The sequence below is a fragment of the Castor canadensis genome, chromosome 5 (assembly GCF_047511655.1).
Source record: "Castor canadensis chromosome 5, mCasCan1.hap1v2, whole genome shotgun sequence".
Classification (NCBI taxonomy): domain Eukaryota; kingdom Metazoa; phylum Chordata; class Mammalia; order Rodentia; family Castoridae; genus Castor; species Castor canadensis.
In genome coordinates this window covers 170,869,822-170,884,593 of record NC_133390.1, presented here as the reverse complement: position 1 = coordinate 170,884,593, position 14,772 = coordinate 170,869,822, and the positions used below count along the sequence as shown (strand labels likewise).

General features: G+C 47.6%; 1 pseudogene; it reads left to right on the top strand.

Annotated features, from left to right (window-relative positions):
- Window positions 1–247: 247 nt before the first annotated feature.
- On the top strand, window positions 248–352 carry LOC141423697 (small nucleolar RNA SNORA70; annotated as a pseudogene).
- Window positions 353–14,772: the final 14,420 nt, after the last annotated feature.

Here is a 14,772-nt window from a genome sequence, read left to right as displayed (position 1 = left end):
GAAATGTTGAGTACTCCAGGAATGTCAAGGGAATCATCATCGTTCTACCAAAACAAATCAGGCAATGGTTTTGGACTCATCACCTGTCATAGGAGCTGGTCACTGCTTGTCATCCTCACAGCACCAGGACTTAAGACAAATGGGGCTGACGGCACCCAGAGCTCTTCATTGACTTGGACTGTGATCTGTTCTGTATGGATATGTTATTCTTAAGGAGAAAAATGCCACATAGCCTGAATAAAATAAAATGCATTCTTTTGAGGCCATATGCATTGGTGACATCAGAAGCTTCCCTGCAGTGTGTGCAGCCTGCTGCTCATACCTGTTGTCCTAAGGGACCAGGGAGACAGCACTTTCCAGGGGACATCCATGTCTCTGTTCTCATGCTGTCCCAGTGTAGGCTTCAGACTGATCAGCAGGGCGCCTGTGGGAAGTCACAGGGCATGGCAGTCAGTGGTCACATGGGCTAAGTCATCATGTCCTTTTGTACCACGCTCCAAAACGAAGGGCCAAGTTCAAGTTCCCTGATCGTCATTTCAAACAAGTGGGACTTTACCAAATTTAATGCAGCTGAATTTGAAGAAATGGTGGCTGCAGAGTGGCTCATCCCTGATAGCTTTTGGGTCAAATATATTCCCAATCATGGTCCCCTGGACAAATGGCAAGCCCTGAACTCCTGAGGAAGTCCACCATTTTGTCCCTCTTTAGTCAAACTCACCAATTCATCCTACTCCCTGTCTACCTAAAAAACTGCATTTAAGTTCAGTCAGAGAGTTTTCTCCCCCAACCTCTGTCTCTCACCTATACATCCTTCCCGCCTTGGGCCCTGTTGTACTGGGATGTGATACTTGGAGCTGCGGCAGCCATTCCTGAGGTACTGAAATATCCAACCCTGAAATAGCATCAGTTGTTTCATCAGTGTCCTTGTCAGGTAAGTCTCTGTGTCGCAGTGTGGTCTCAAGTGTGTGTAGTAGGTGCCGAGACCTCTGACTTATGCAGTTGAAGAATGAAAGTCATGAACACCAGGGTTTGCAAAAGAGCAGAGTTTTATTTAAGCAGAGAGAAAAGGAATAGAAAAGCTCCCATATTCATGGGAGGGGGTCTTAGAAAGGCTGAGCCCTTGAGGCTCTTTGTCTAGGAGTTTTTATAGGGCTTTGCTTCCTGGTTGAAGGGAGCTAGCTGTGTCTCTGTGCTATTGGTCCATTCAGAGAATGTACATCTGTGCCAGCCCATGGGCATCACAGGGGCACTGTGCATGCCCCTCTTTCCTTTCCCAATGGCCCTGAGGTCCAGCATGCTGGCTGGGCATCCTATCATGGCCTAGTTCACACGCTGTTCACATTCCTTTAGCAGTTTCAAGGCTTGAGTGAGTGGTTTCAAGTTCTCCCATCCCCACACCTGTTTATCTCAACTCCCAGGCTTGCAGCAATTTCAAGTTCTCTTAGATTCTGTCAGTTCAAGGCCTCTCAGCCTCTCCACCAAGGGCCCCCTTGCCCTAATCTTCCTGACCAGTCTCTAACTTCTGGCTTTCAGTCTCATCTGGACTGTGGATCCAGTTACTTGCAGCCCAGAGAACCCCAATGGAACCACTGCTCAGCAAGGAGGGTGTTGCAATTAAGGCCGCTGCTGCCCAAGAAGATTCACTTCTATAAATGGGCAAGCCTCACCCTGTTTGCTCTCTGAAGTTTCTGGAAGAAACATTTGCACGCCATAAGCATTAAGAATTCACTAAGACTCTATCACTGACGACAGAGTTTTGCAAATTTCTCAGAAGTCTGAAGGTTGCCTACAGCCTCATACTAACTGCAGAGGGTAAATGGCCTGGGATATTTCATCTGTAATAATTTTGCTAGCCAAGCACTGTTGGTTCATACCTGTAATCCTAGCTACTCAGCAGGCAGAGATCAGGAGGATCACAATTCAAAGCCAGCCTGGACAAATAGTTTGTGAGACCCTGTTTCTAAAAATAGCCAAACAGAAAAGGGCCAGCACAGTGGCTCAAGTGGTAGAGAGACTGCCTAGCAAGCATGAGGTCCTGAGTTCAAACCCCAGTACTGCCAAAAAAAAAAGCCAAAATAGGTGAGGCTTCAGGCAAACCTGGATACAGGTACACAATTAATGTCACATGGAGTCTGTGCCTCTATCTTTCTTTATCCTGCTTCCCCCTCCATTGGCTTCATTCTCCTGCAGGCCCTTTGCATATGATAGCAAGATAATTGCCAGCAGGTACAGGCTTCCAAACAACCAGGCTTTCACCACGAGGCTTTCACCGCTGGCAGCTCTACCTTATTCGAAGAGGGAAGCCCAGGATTTTCCTGACTTCTCATTGGCTGAGAGCTGGATCATGTGCCCACCCTGGACCAATCACTGCTCGTGCTTAAGATGGCTCGTGAATGATCTGTGCGGGTTGCGGCACAAGCCACCCCTGCAAAGATCCAAAGCCCCAAGTCAAGGCTCCGAGGCTGGGGTGTGGTGGGAATGGCTGCTGGGTAACGAGCAGTTCCCGCCCAGCCAATGGGGAGATGGAGTTAGGAGGTGAGAGGTTTATAGGGCCGTGTCATCTCATGCCTGGAAAAAATAAAGGAAGTGGAATGGAGTCGGGGAGCCTCAGGCTGCAGTGCGTTCACAAAGACTGTGTTGAGAAGCCTCCGTCCGCCCCCCATCGTCCCCCAGTCCTGGGAGCTGGCCAGGTCCTCGTGCCCACTGTGATGGGGCATGGGGTGCGGGCTCTCAGAGGAGCTGCCCTTGGCTGGACAGATGAGACCAGCCCCAAGGGCTCTGCCGCTAACGGAGCTCTCTGCAGGGGACCCGGAGGTTCTTTCCTGAAGCTGAGCCCCTCCAGGGCTGCCACAGGGTGTCCAGTGTCTGGCCTGACTCTGCCCAAGGAGGTCAACTTGGAGGTGACAACCCACTTCTGCTTGAATCAGCATCAGGCCTGACAGAGAGTCAGAAGAACAACTGAGACATTAAGCTCAATTCAGATACTGCATTTCTCTTTTCCCTTAAAAAAACTTTTTTTTAGTTTCATTTGTATGGTTTATTATTTTTTTTGAGACAAGTGCTGGGATTATAGTTGTGCATCATCACACCCAGCTGAACTAAGGATTTCTGATAAAAATTGTGGATTTGTGATAACAGTCCTCATGACAACCCTGAGGTGGGCATTGTAATGGCCTCATTTTACAAACAAGGAAACTGAGGCTCAGAGTCATTACATGGTTTGCCCTAGGCCACAGAGATAGAAGGTAAAAGATTGAGAATTTGAACTCATTGTGCTGATTCCTGAGCTTCTGTTGGGAGGGAAATCATTTTTAAAGTAGTTTTCTTTACTGTAAAACTCTGCAGAGGGCTGGGGGCAGGGCCCAAGTGATAAAGCACCTGACTAAAGCCATGTAGAGCCCTGTGATCCAAAATGTGCTCTGAGAATCTGAGGAGGGGGCGGCAGAACGCAGTGCTCCCCTGACATACCACCATGGGTGTCAAGGTCGTTGTTTTCTTATGGACCTTCCAGTACTAACACTTTGAAAGCAGCCTGGAGGAGCTTCCATTCTGGCCAGCACGGAAGCATGAAGGAGCCAACATGAGTGGACAACAGGCAGACGGGATTCCTTGATGACTTTTACCCACCCCCACCAATTGCACTGTCTGACCTTGAAAAAAGTCCTCTCACACCCTCAGCCTGCTGACTTGTAAAAACTAATGACAAGACCATCTTTGAGGTCCCTTAGCTGCCCGCCACACTTTCTCTACCATCTTTGAGAAGAAGAGGAGGCAAACCGATGCATTTGAAGTAGGCATTCTAAAGAACTTCAAGAAGGAATCCTTTGAACCATCAGGTTGGGCTGGGCAGAAGGAGAGCAGGCAGACAGGATTCTGAGTGTCCCTTAAGCTCTGAGATGTGGCGCCAGAACACCTTCAGATCCTTTAGCCTGCAACCGAACTTGTCAAGGACATCTCTTTCTTCCTTTCTGTTTGGCTTCTTGGAGACTTTCTGAGAGGGCCAGGCCTGTTGGATTAAATGTATTTATTTCATGCACTTACTTTTCAAGTCTTACCTTGGTTTTGAAATGGTGAAGGCTGAGCCAAGATAAACAAAATTCAAGCACAATAAAAATAGCCAGGAAGAAGTCTGCCTGTCAGTCTCCTGGAGTCCCCATGTTCAGAGGCAGCTGTGCCAGCATTGCTGGGCCTCTCTGTCTCCTTCCTGTAAAACTTTTGGACCCTATGGCGTGCATTGTACGATTGGGATGCTTTTGGCTGCAAGTGTAAAAGCACATGTGACCTGTGGTGTATGACTTCCGTACAGGACCTCTGGACATAGAAGTGTTTCACAACAGGCTTGTGTAGGGGAGCATGAGAGCACTGAAGATCCTGCTTCTTCTCTTGTTTCTGCTCTGGCACTCTTAGCAGTGTGCTTGTGCGTGGTGATTCTGTGTGAGTCAGTACCACAGGTGGCAGGAGTGCTCTGGAAGCCATTCCCACACCAGTGCAGTGAGTAATACCTTCCCTGTGCACAGGAGAAATCATAAGCTACATGAAAACATCCCAGGAAACCCAAACTGAATGGATTCCCCAACTCAACTTGCCCTCGGTAGACACTGCCCCACTCCCCCAAGGAGGACAGGGAGTGCAGGGAGCCGAAGAGATCGTGGTCCACCTGACAGCAGCCAAAATACCTTCCCTTCACAGCTCCTGCGGGAGCATAGGACGCTGAGATGACACTCTGCTTTGACTTTGGGTGGGGACATGTGACAAGGGCCTGAGCCTTTGCTTCCTTTCTATCCCAGTGGACCTGCTTCCGATTTGCAGGGGAGATGGACAGGGCGGGGTGATGGATTGAAGGTGAAAAGTGAGTGAAAGAGTAAAATCTGAGGGTTTGGTTCAGCTGCAGCTGTTAGTCTGTTCCACACAGGCTTGGGTTTGATGGGAGACATGGAAGCCCAGGACTGTGGAAGCCTGGAAATCCCCTCTCCTTCCCCCTCCTCCTTTGCCAATTTGTGGTATCTCTCTCCCTCCACCCTTTCCGACTTTGATAATCTGGCCATGGCCTGCAGAAGCACGGCCAGGCCCATGGACAGCCCCAGGCTGTCCTGCAAAGTATGCCAGTTCAAACAGGTCCTGCTGGGGGAAGTGCAATGGGGAAGTCTAGCCTGCTACTGCGTTTGGTCAAAGGGCAGTTCCAGGAGTACCAGGAGAGTCCACTGGAGCAGCCTTCCTCACCCAATCTAGATAACACAGTCCAGTTTGAGATCGGGACACAAAGGACTGGAGGATGTCACAGCTTAGCAACAGCTGAGAAATAACCTCCATCCTTATCCCCTCAGCACTATAGTAACAGCAGAGCCCTGGCTCCCAAGGGCTGCTTCATGACAGCACTCTCATGGCACTTTTCAGCACGTCAGCAACCAACACCAGGCAGCTGTTGCCACTGGTCTCTTTCCCCCTACCCTGGGGCTTGGGGGTCAAATGCCCCAGGACTTACCTTCCAAAACAAACTTTCTTCACTTTGTACTTCACTTTGTACTTTCTTCACTTTGTACTATAGGTGCAGGGCAGTACCTACTACCTCTTTTTTTTCGAAAAATGCTTTTGTCTCCTGCTCTTCCCTCCCTTTTGATCTATCCACGTTCTTGATCCTCAACCCAGGATGGAGAAGGTAGGGTGGTAAAACCAGGAATTCGGAAGAAAGTTTCTAGTTTAGTTACATTAAGGGCCCTGGTGGAGTGGGGGCGGCAGGAGGAGGGAGGGAGAATAAGGCTCAGAGAAGGAGGGAGTAAGGAAACATGTTCTTTTTACAAAATCTAGTTGGAATCTGGAGCTGGTGGCTCATACCTGTAATGCTAGCTACTTGAGAGGCTGAGAGTTGGAGGATCATGGTTCAAGGCCAGTCTAGGCCAATAGTTCTGGAGACCCCCCCCATCTCCAAAAATAACCAAAGCAAAAATGGACTGGAGATGTGGCTCAAGCAGTAGAGCACCTGCTTTGCAAGCTTGAAGCCCTGAGTTCAAAACCCCAGTCCCACCAAAAAAAAAAAAAAAAAAAAGAATGATGCCGTTTTTGGATTGAGGCATGGCTCAAATGGTAGAGTGCCTTCCTAGCAAGCATGAGGCCCTGAATTCAATCCCATTGGAGTTTCTCATATTTGAAAACACTGCAGTATGAGCTGGGCTTGTGGAAGGTGTTCCTAGGTATGGTGAGAATGGAGAGGCAAGCTCCCAGGTACCATGTGGAAGCTGGTGTTAGCCATTTCCCCTCACCTGGCACCTTAGGCAGTTTCTCTCCTAGACTGGGGATCAGATCCTAGAGTCCTCCAAAGAATCTTCACTGGTTGCCTACATCTTTGACTCTGATGTGACCGAATTGGAGGAGCCCCAAGTTTCTGATACCATCCTCTGATTTATACCTATGCAGTTCCCTCCCCTCCCCCCAGCCCCCAGATGCTAGTTTTATGGTGTTGGTGGGGAGGTTGATTGATTTCTGTCTTCCAACCTTCTTTTTAATGAAATGGAATCTAAGCTCTATGAGGTTGGAGGAGAGGCTACAGAGAACAGTACCAGTGGCAGCTACTCAACAGTCTCCCCTGCTGGTTTCCTCCAACTCTGATTTCTAACCTCTGTTCTTGCCAACCTAGCTCTAGGGAGTGGCCTCAGGACAGCATGGACCAAGGTAGAGGTGCAAAGACAGGCAAAAGGGATGATTTCCTGTCCTTTTCAATTTGTTCTCCATTACCATGTCTTTTCTAGTTCCCTGCAAGCAGGTATAATCTTTATTCTCACTGTACAGTCTGGTCCATCTCCTGTGTCCCACTGGTAACTTGATTTCCTTCCTCCAGCCTCATTCCGGCACACCTACCCTTCCATGCAACCGTGCTTTAATCCGTGTACGCCTACTTGAGTCCTCTCATAATTACACCCCGTTTCTGTGGACAGAGTGACTAGCACTGAAGTTACCTCAACTATCCCACAACATCAGAGGACCTTGGTTTTTTTTTTTTTTTTTTTTTTTGGTGGGACTGGGATTTGAACTCGTGGTTCAAATCAGACACTTGCAAATAAATCAGACACTCTACCACTTGAAGCCACACTTCCAGTCCAGTCCATTTTGCTGTGGTTATTTTGGAGATGGGGTCTTGCAAACTGTTTGCCTGGGGTGACCTTGAACCATGATCCACCCAAGCTCAGCCTCCCAAGTATCTAGTATTACAGGCGTGAGCCATCAGTACCCTCTTTTAGTTTTTTTGTTTGTTTTTTTTGGAGCCATGGGGTTTGAACTCAGGGCCTCACTCTTGCTAGGCAGGTGCTCTACCACTTGAGCCACCTGCCAGCCCTTTATCATGATTTTTTTTTGAAGATAGGATCTTGTGAACTATTTGCCTAGGGCTTGCTTCAAACGTTGATCCTCCTGCTTTCTGCCTCCTGAGTAGCTAGAATTTTAGGTGTGAGCCACCAGCACCAGGTCCTGTTAGTTTTTGTTGTTGTCATTTTAATTTCTCAGCTTTTCATTATTTTTCTTCTGATCAGTTGGTTTTTGGGGGGAAGGACGTCTTTCCTTCCTTTCCCCTTTCTTTTTTTCTTCTAAGAAAGCATTTGCCTTTCCTTCCTTCCTTCTTCCAACATAACAATCGTGATAACAAAATGCAACTGTGGATTTACCAATGTATTTAATGTAAGCAAAAAAGGAAAAAAGACCAGGCTCTGGTGCAAGCCCCAGGTGAATAGCCAGTGAGACCCTATCTTGAAAAATCCCATCACAAAAAAGGGCTGGTGGAGTGGTCCTGAGTTTAAACCACAGTACTGCCAAAAAAAAAAAAAAAAAAAAAAAAAAAAGGAGTAAAATTCAAGGTAATTTCTATGTGTCTTTTGGCTTGAACAACCACGTACTTCATAAGAGAGAAGTAGGTTTGAGGGAGTCAGGAATGAAAGGTCAATTTTGATTGTGTTAAATTTGAGGTTCCTATTGATAATAATAAATGGCACATGAACATACAAGCCAGGCATGTTAAAAATCTTCATTCTTGGGCTGGAGGCATAGCTGACGTGATAGAGTTCTGGTCTAGCAAGCTTGAGGGCCTGAGTACAAACCCTAGTACCACTAAAAAAAAAAAAGAAAAAACCAACTTCATTCTTATTGATAGGTACATCATACATTTGTACATTTTTTATACTTGTAGTCAGAAGCATCCCAGCTATTGTAATAGGTGCACACACATATGCCTATATTCATCTATCTATCTATCTATCTATCTAAATACACCTGGCAGGTGATAATGGAGGTTAGCAGGATGCACCCCCTGGGGACAAGGAGAGTATGGCCCACAGGAAGGAGGTGGAAGAGAGACTGGGGACACTTACTTTTTTTGGATACTTCTCTTCTGCTCGAATTTCTAAAATGGAGGTTCAGAGACAATTCGTGGAAGGTCACATAGCGAAGGATGGGAGAGCTGCTATGTGGCCCAAGACTGGCCTGGCCCTGAGTCGCTTCTTCCATTCTAACAAACTCTCATCACTAAAGGAGTTGGGAAGGTCCACGAGTCCCTCCAGCTCCAGGATCAGTGCTGTCTTTTTTGCTGCCTCCACCTGGGCGGTTCCTCCATTTGGCTCATGGTGGCATCTCTTCTGGCTCAGCATCAGGTTCCTGAAAAGATTCCTGCCTGTGGCCAGGAAACGTTGTGTGTACCCTTTGTTCTCTCCACCCATGGCCATGCTGCAAGTTGGAATTTGCCCTGATGGTCTCCAGGTCTTGAATGTGACATGGTGAGTTCTTCCTACCTTCCTTTGCTTAAGGATCACAGTTGCTTGGGTTTATGGTCAGAGAGGCCTGGGTTCTAGCTCCTGCTCTGCCACCACTGATGGTTCTGTGTGCCCTTGGGCATGTTACTTATCTTCTCTGGGCATCCATTTCTTATCTGTGCAATGATATGAGTAGCAGTGGCTATCTCTCAGCATTGTCGTAAGGGTCAGTGCTAGAGTTTGCATCTGCAATGTCTCCCAAGGCCCATGTGTTAAAGGCTTGGTCCCCAGCTTGATGCTGGGAGCTGGTGGGAAATCCAAGAGGTGGAGCCTAGTGGGAGGTCTTTAGGTCATGGGGCGTGACCTCAGCCCCTTCCTCTTCCTCACTTTTTAACTCCTCCCACCCCACTCCAGGGTGTATTAGGACATGTACATGAAGCATCTCCGTGATGCCTGGCCCACAGCACAGAATAATATCCTGCTAATTTTTTTTTTTCTCACAGGTGCCCTGTGGCTTCCAGCTCAAATGGGAGGCCCCTTCAGGGCCTCCATACCTTCACCTGAGCAGCTGGGTCCACCAGCCCATCCCAGCAGCCCCAGCCCCACTCCAGATACAAGGACTGAGCCTGTTCTGAGGAAACCAATTCTGAGCTTTAGGCCCACTCTGCCTGGCCTTGGCCTTGACCCCTTTGAAGATACTATCACTCAGTTGCAGAGATCCTGGACACATTGTGTTATGTCTGTTCTGTTCCTGGGGGAGCCCTTCCTTTGAAACAGGTGTGGTCAGCCCAGGAAGCCAGGCTTATAAGCCACAGGACCCTGTTCTCCAGCCACAGGTGACTGGGAGAGTGAGCCACTGATGGTGAAGTCCACATTCTCATTAGAGCTGGTTTGAGTGGTCCTGGTGCGTAGGATCCAAAGATCCCAGACAAGGACTCTGAGGACCAGGCTTCCACTCCACTGCCAGTGTCCTGTAGGTTCCCAGTTTTTGGCCTTGGTTCCTTTTCCTGATTCTCTTTTGGGAGCCTGCTTGGGAAAAGAGAAGTGGAAATTCCCACTCATTGGTGATCACAGCTTCGATCATCATAACCTCTAAGGAAGGTCTTCAATCAGTCCCATTCTGGGATACAGCTAGGTCAAAAGGAAAGTGAGGATCAATGAACGCAGGGCTTCACAGAGGAGGAAACTGCTCAAACCTGTGCAGTAACCTGCTGAGATTATCTACCTAGCAAACACGAAGCCAGGATTTGAATCCAATCTATGGACTTCAAAACCTGGCCTTGGCTGGGCACCGGTGGCTCACGCCTGTAATCCTAGCTACTCAGGAGGCAGAGATCAGAAGGATCATGGTTCAAAGCTAGCCCTGGGCAAATAGTTTGTAAGTCTCTTATCTTGAAAAATACCATCACAAAAAAGGGCTGGTGGAATGGCTTAAGGTATAGGCCCTGAGTTCAAACCCCAGCACTGCCAAAACAAACAAACAAACAAACAAAACTTGACCTTGATCCACCACCTACACTGCCCAGCAAGCAGAGCACTGTGCTCAGTCACCTGCTGATACCAAAAGTCAGAAATCCCCCAAGCTTTTGCTCTCTGACCTGCAAGTCCAAGTGCAGGTAGGTGTTTGTCGTAAGAACCAACCAGGCAGGGATAACTGAGGACGTGCTTCACAGTGCCGAGAGCAAAACCGGAGATAATCTACATGTCTCTGATTGTACATTTACATAAAATATGGGATGATGAAGGGTGACAATTAAGATCACAGGCTCGGAATCAGGTTGTTTGGGTTCAAGTCCCAGCTCTGCCCTCCACTAACTGTATGATGCTGTTTGCTTATGTCACCTGTATGAACTATACTTTCCATTTTACTAAAATGAACATTCTTGGTAAGATTAAAGGACTCAAAAATTAATGTGCTTATATGTGTCACACAGGTGGGGATGAGTGGGAGGGCAGGGGGTCCTAGAACTAATTCACGGGGTAGGAGTCCCAGCCCTGCAGTTAAAACTTAGCTGTCTTTTCTCAACTGCAAAATGGGTCTGATGAAGGATTATTGTGAAAATTAACCCATAAATACAAGGAATGTGCTTAGCAAAGGACCTGGCCTCTTGCAAGGATTTCATACGCATTAACTGTTATGATTTTACCTGCTGAAGTCTTGTAGGGTCACCTGTATCTACTTTTTGTAAGTTCAATATGATAGTTGCTAATGTTTTGGAGTATTTAAATGTACCCTGTGCTGTGCTAAATTAATTCTGTGCCAAGCCCACCATTTATTTCTGTGTGGCCTGCTTTTCATTTTTTTAAATGGTTGGAAAAAAGTGCAAAGAAAGGGACAGGCACAGTGGCTCATGCCTGTAATTCTACCTACTTGGGAGGCAGAGATCAGGAGAACCGCTGTTTGATGCCAGCCCATGCCAAACGTTTGAGACATTCCATTTCAACCAATGACTAGGTGTGGTGGTCTGCACCTGTCATCCCTGCTGTTCTGGGAGGCAAAAATAGGAGGATCCTGGTCCAAGCCAGCTCAGGTATAAAGCAACACCTTATATTCAAAATAACCAGTGCAGAAAGGGCTGGGGGTGTGGCTCAAGTGGTAAAGTGCCTGTCCAGCAAATGCAAGGCCCTGAGTTCAACCCACATACTGGAAAAAAAAAAATCCAAAGAAGAATGGTATTTTGTAACATATAAAAGTTAAGTGAAATTCAAGGCTCAGGGTCTGAAAATAAAGTTTTATTGGCACACAGTCACACCCATTTATTTCTTTGCTTTACACCAGCAAAGTTGAATAGTTGTGGCAGAGACTGGATGGCCCCCAAAGCCTAAAATATTTACTCTGTGGTTGTTATGTTACCTGGAAGATCTGCCAACCTCTACCTTGTTTGATCTTGTGACATTTTTATACTCTTCCTAATCCCAGTTTTATCTACTATCTTATCTTTATTCTCTTTTTACCACTGAGAAGACTGAGTCTCAGAGAGGTAATTCCATGACCAGGACACCCAGCAGGGAAATGTAGGATCAGAACTCAGGGATCTTGGCTTCTGATTCAAGGCTTAGCCACTGGGCTAGAGCTCTCGTTGCTTGCTGTCTCTGCCTGAGACTCATTTGGCTTTGCCTTCAGCCTACAACCTGTCGCCTTGGTGCCGTGGAAGCCAGTTCAGAGCCAGGGACTGAATGGCATCTCCTCAGATGGCCTCCCAGGGCACCATGCCAGGTCCTCTTTTCCTCTGGAGCTTGGCCTGGCTCACACAGGCTGCTCTGTGAGACCGTGGGCAGGAGGCCTCTCTGGCCAGCAGTGTTGGGTTACCCCAGTGACATTCAATTGTTCCGAAGAGAAGAGGCCCGTTTTTTGGCTGCTCCTGACCCTGGATTCCAGGAAGCTCTGCGTGCCTCCTGCTCACTTCCAATCAGTAAGGCGCACCACTTTCCCCTGGATTGTGTAACTGATTGTCACTGTCCTTCTACATGTCCTCAGGGCTCTGAGCCCATTGCTAGCCAGGGAGGAAGGCATGGGACATAAGAGAAGAGATGAGGTCCGGGAGCTGGTCACTGCCAGGATGGACCCAGTCCCAGAGGCTCCAGAAATGAGGTCTCCCCTCCATCGAGGAGCCCAACTCCCAGCCCTGAAGAAAGATCCCTGGAGTGGCAATGCACCTCGAGGTGTGAGGGGCCCATGCCTGCGTGACGCCAGCACAGCCCCTCTATGGGCTGGTTTGGCAGAAGCTACAAAAACAGAAAATGGACACGTAGACTCTGGAGCTAATATCTGGATTCAAATCCTTCCTCTGTCATTTTCTGGCTGTGAAATTTTGGGTAGATTTCTGAAATCTCATTTTCTGAAACTGAGCCTCAGTGTCTGAGTGTGTACTATGGAGATAATAATAAATCCTCTCTTTGTCCACTATAATAATAATTCAATCACTGGGCACAGCAGTGCCTGCTTGTAATCCCATCATTCAGAAAACTGAAGCAGGGAGACCAGGAGTTCAAGGCCAACCTGGGATACATAGTAAAACCTGGTCTCAAAAAACAAAAAACAGCCTGGCACCAGTGGCTCATGTCTGTAATCCTAGCTTCACAGGAGGCAAAGATCAGGAGGATTGCAGTTCGAAGCCAGCCCCTGGAAAATAGTTTGAGAGACCCTATCTCAAAAATACCCATCACAAAAAAGGCTGCTGGAGTGGCTCAAGCGGTAGAGCACTTGCCTAGCAAGCATGAGGCCCTGAGTTCAAGCACCAGTAACACCAAAAACCAAACGCTAAAACACGGAAAATTAAATCAGGGCTAGAAGTATAGCTCAGTGGTAGAATATTTATCTAGTATGTACAAGGGCTTGGGTTCCATCCTAGCACTGCGAAAGAAAGAAATCATTCATCCAGGTACAGGGCTCAGAGCAATGTCTGGTACACATCTGTACTACAGGATTCTGAGCAGCAGTTAAAAGAGTGAGGCAGGGGCTGGTTGTGGCTCAAGCGGGAGAGCACCTGCCTAGTAAGCACAAGGCCCTGGGTTCAACCCCAGTACTGGCAAAAAGAAAAAATAAAGCATGAGGCAGACCTATATGGCCTAATAGGGAAAGGCTCTCAAAATACAGTGTTCCATGGAAAAAAGCCTGTAGAAGAAAGATGCATGGAGCATGAAAATGTATGTAAAGCACGAAAATGCAAAACACTTCATGAGTCTACAGACATACAGAAACACCCAGAAAAAGTCTAGAACAGCTCTGGTCCATATAGGCGCCACTTAGTCACGTGTGCATTTCTTACAGGAATGCAAATTAATTAAAATTAAATAAAATATAAAGTTTAATTCCCCAGTGGCATCAGTCATGCTTCACACATACCCACTGCAGAACATTCTATTGGGTGATGGCCAGTAGAGGGGTAAAAAAGCCAAATGGACACCTGATATGGTAGTACATATCTGTAATCCCACCACTCGGGAGGCTGAAGCAGGAGGATCACAAGTTCAAGGCTAGCCTGGGCTCCACAGCAAGAGCCTATCACAAAACAAAGAAACAAATCAATAATGGCAATTACCTTGCCCTGGGGGAGGAGGAACAAGGAGGCTGGGGATGGTTTTCTCTTTTAGCACGTATGCATTGAGCACACACTCACTCTGTGCTCTCAGCACTGGGTTTGCAGCTTCTGATAGTCCCTAACCCAGTGAGTCCTATGTCCAGTGAAGACGAGCACTCAGGTCAAATGGACGAAGAATGTTGGGAAGTGACACAGGTGACCATTTAAAGTCACTTTTTCTACTTACTTGTATTTTTTTTTAAATGAGGAGACCTCCTTACTTTATAAAAGAAAAAAGTACCCCAGACCTGGAGAGAGGAAGCCTGGATTCCCACCTGAGTCCCTGTTGACTTCTTGTGCCCAGCGTGGCTGAAGCTCTCTTTCTTTCTTTCTTCTTTTTTTTTAGTAGTACTGGGGTTTGAACTCAGGGCCACATGCTTACTAGGCAGGCACTGTACCATTGAGCCACATCCCCAGCTCTTTCTTTCTTTCTTTTTTCTTTTCTTTTTCTTCCTTCCTTCCTTCCTTCCTTCCTTCCTCAGTACTGGGGTTTGAACTCAGGGCCTCATTCTTGCTAGGCAAGCATTCTACCACTTAGAGCACTCCACCAGCCCTTGTGTGTGTGTGTGTGTGTGTGTGTGTGTGTGTGAGTGTGTGTGTGTGTTGGGTATTTTCAAAATTGGGTCTTGTATTCCCTGGGCTGGCTTTGAACCAAGATCCTCCTAATCTCTGCCTCCTGAGCCACTGGCATCTGGCCTCTCATGTCATTAGACGAGGCTCTGAGGCCGCCAGTCCTGCCCTCCTTGGGCTGGGAGGTTCTGTGGGCCTCCATCTGTGCAGAAGACCCGTGGACCTCTGAAGTCCTTACACAGTGTTAATAGCAAGATTCCTCAAGAAGCTGGGGTTTTTCAGTACTGGGGGGGCGTTGAACTCAGGGCCTATACCTTGAGTCACTCCACCAGCCCTTTTTTGTGATGGGTTTTTTTCAAGATAGGGTCTTGTGAACTATTTGTCCAGGCTGG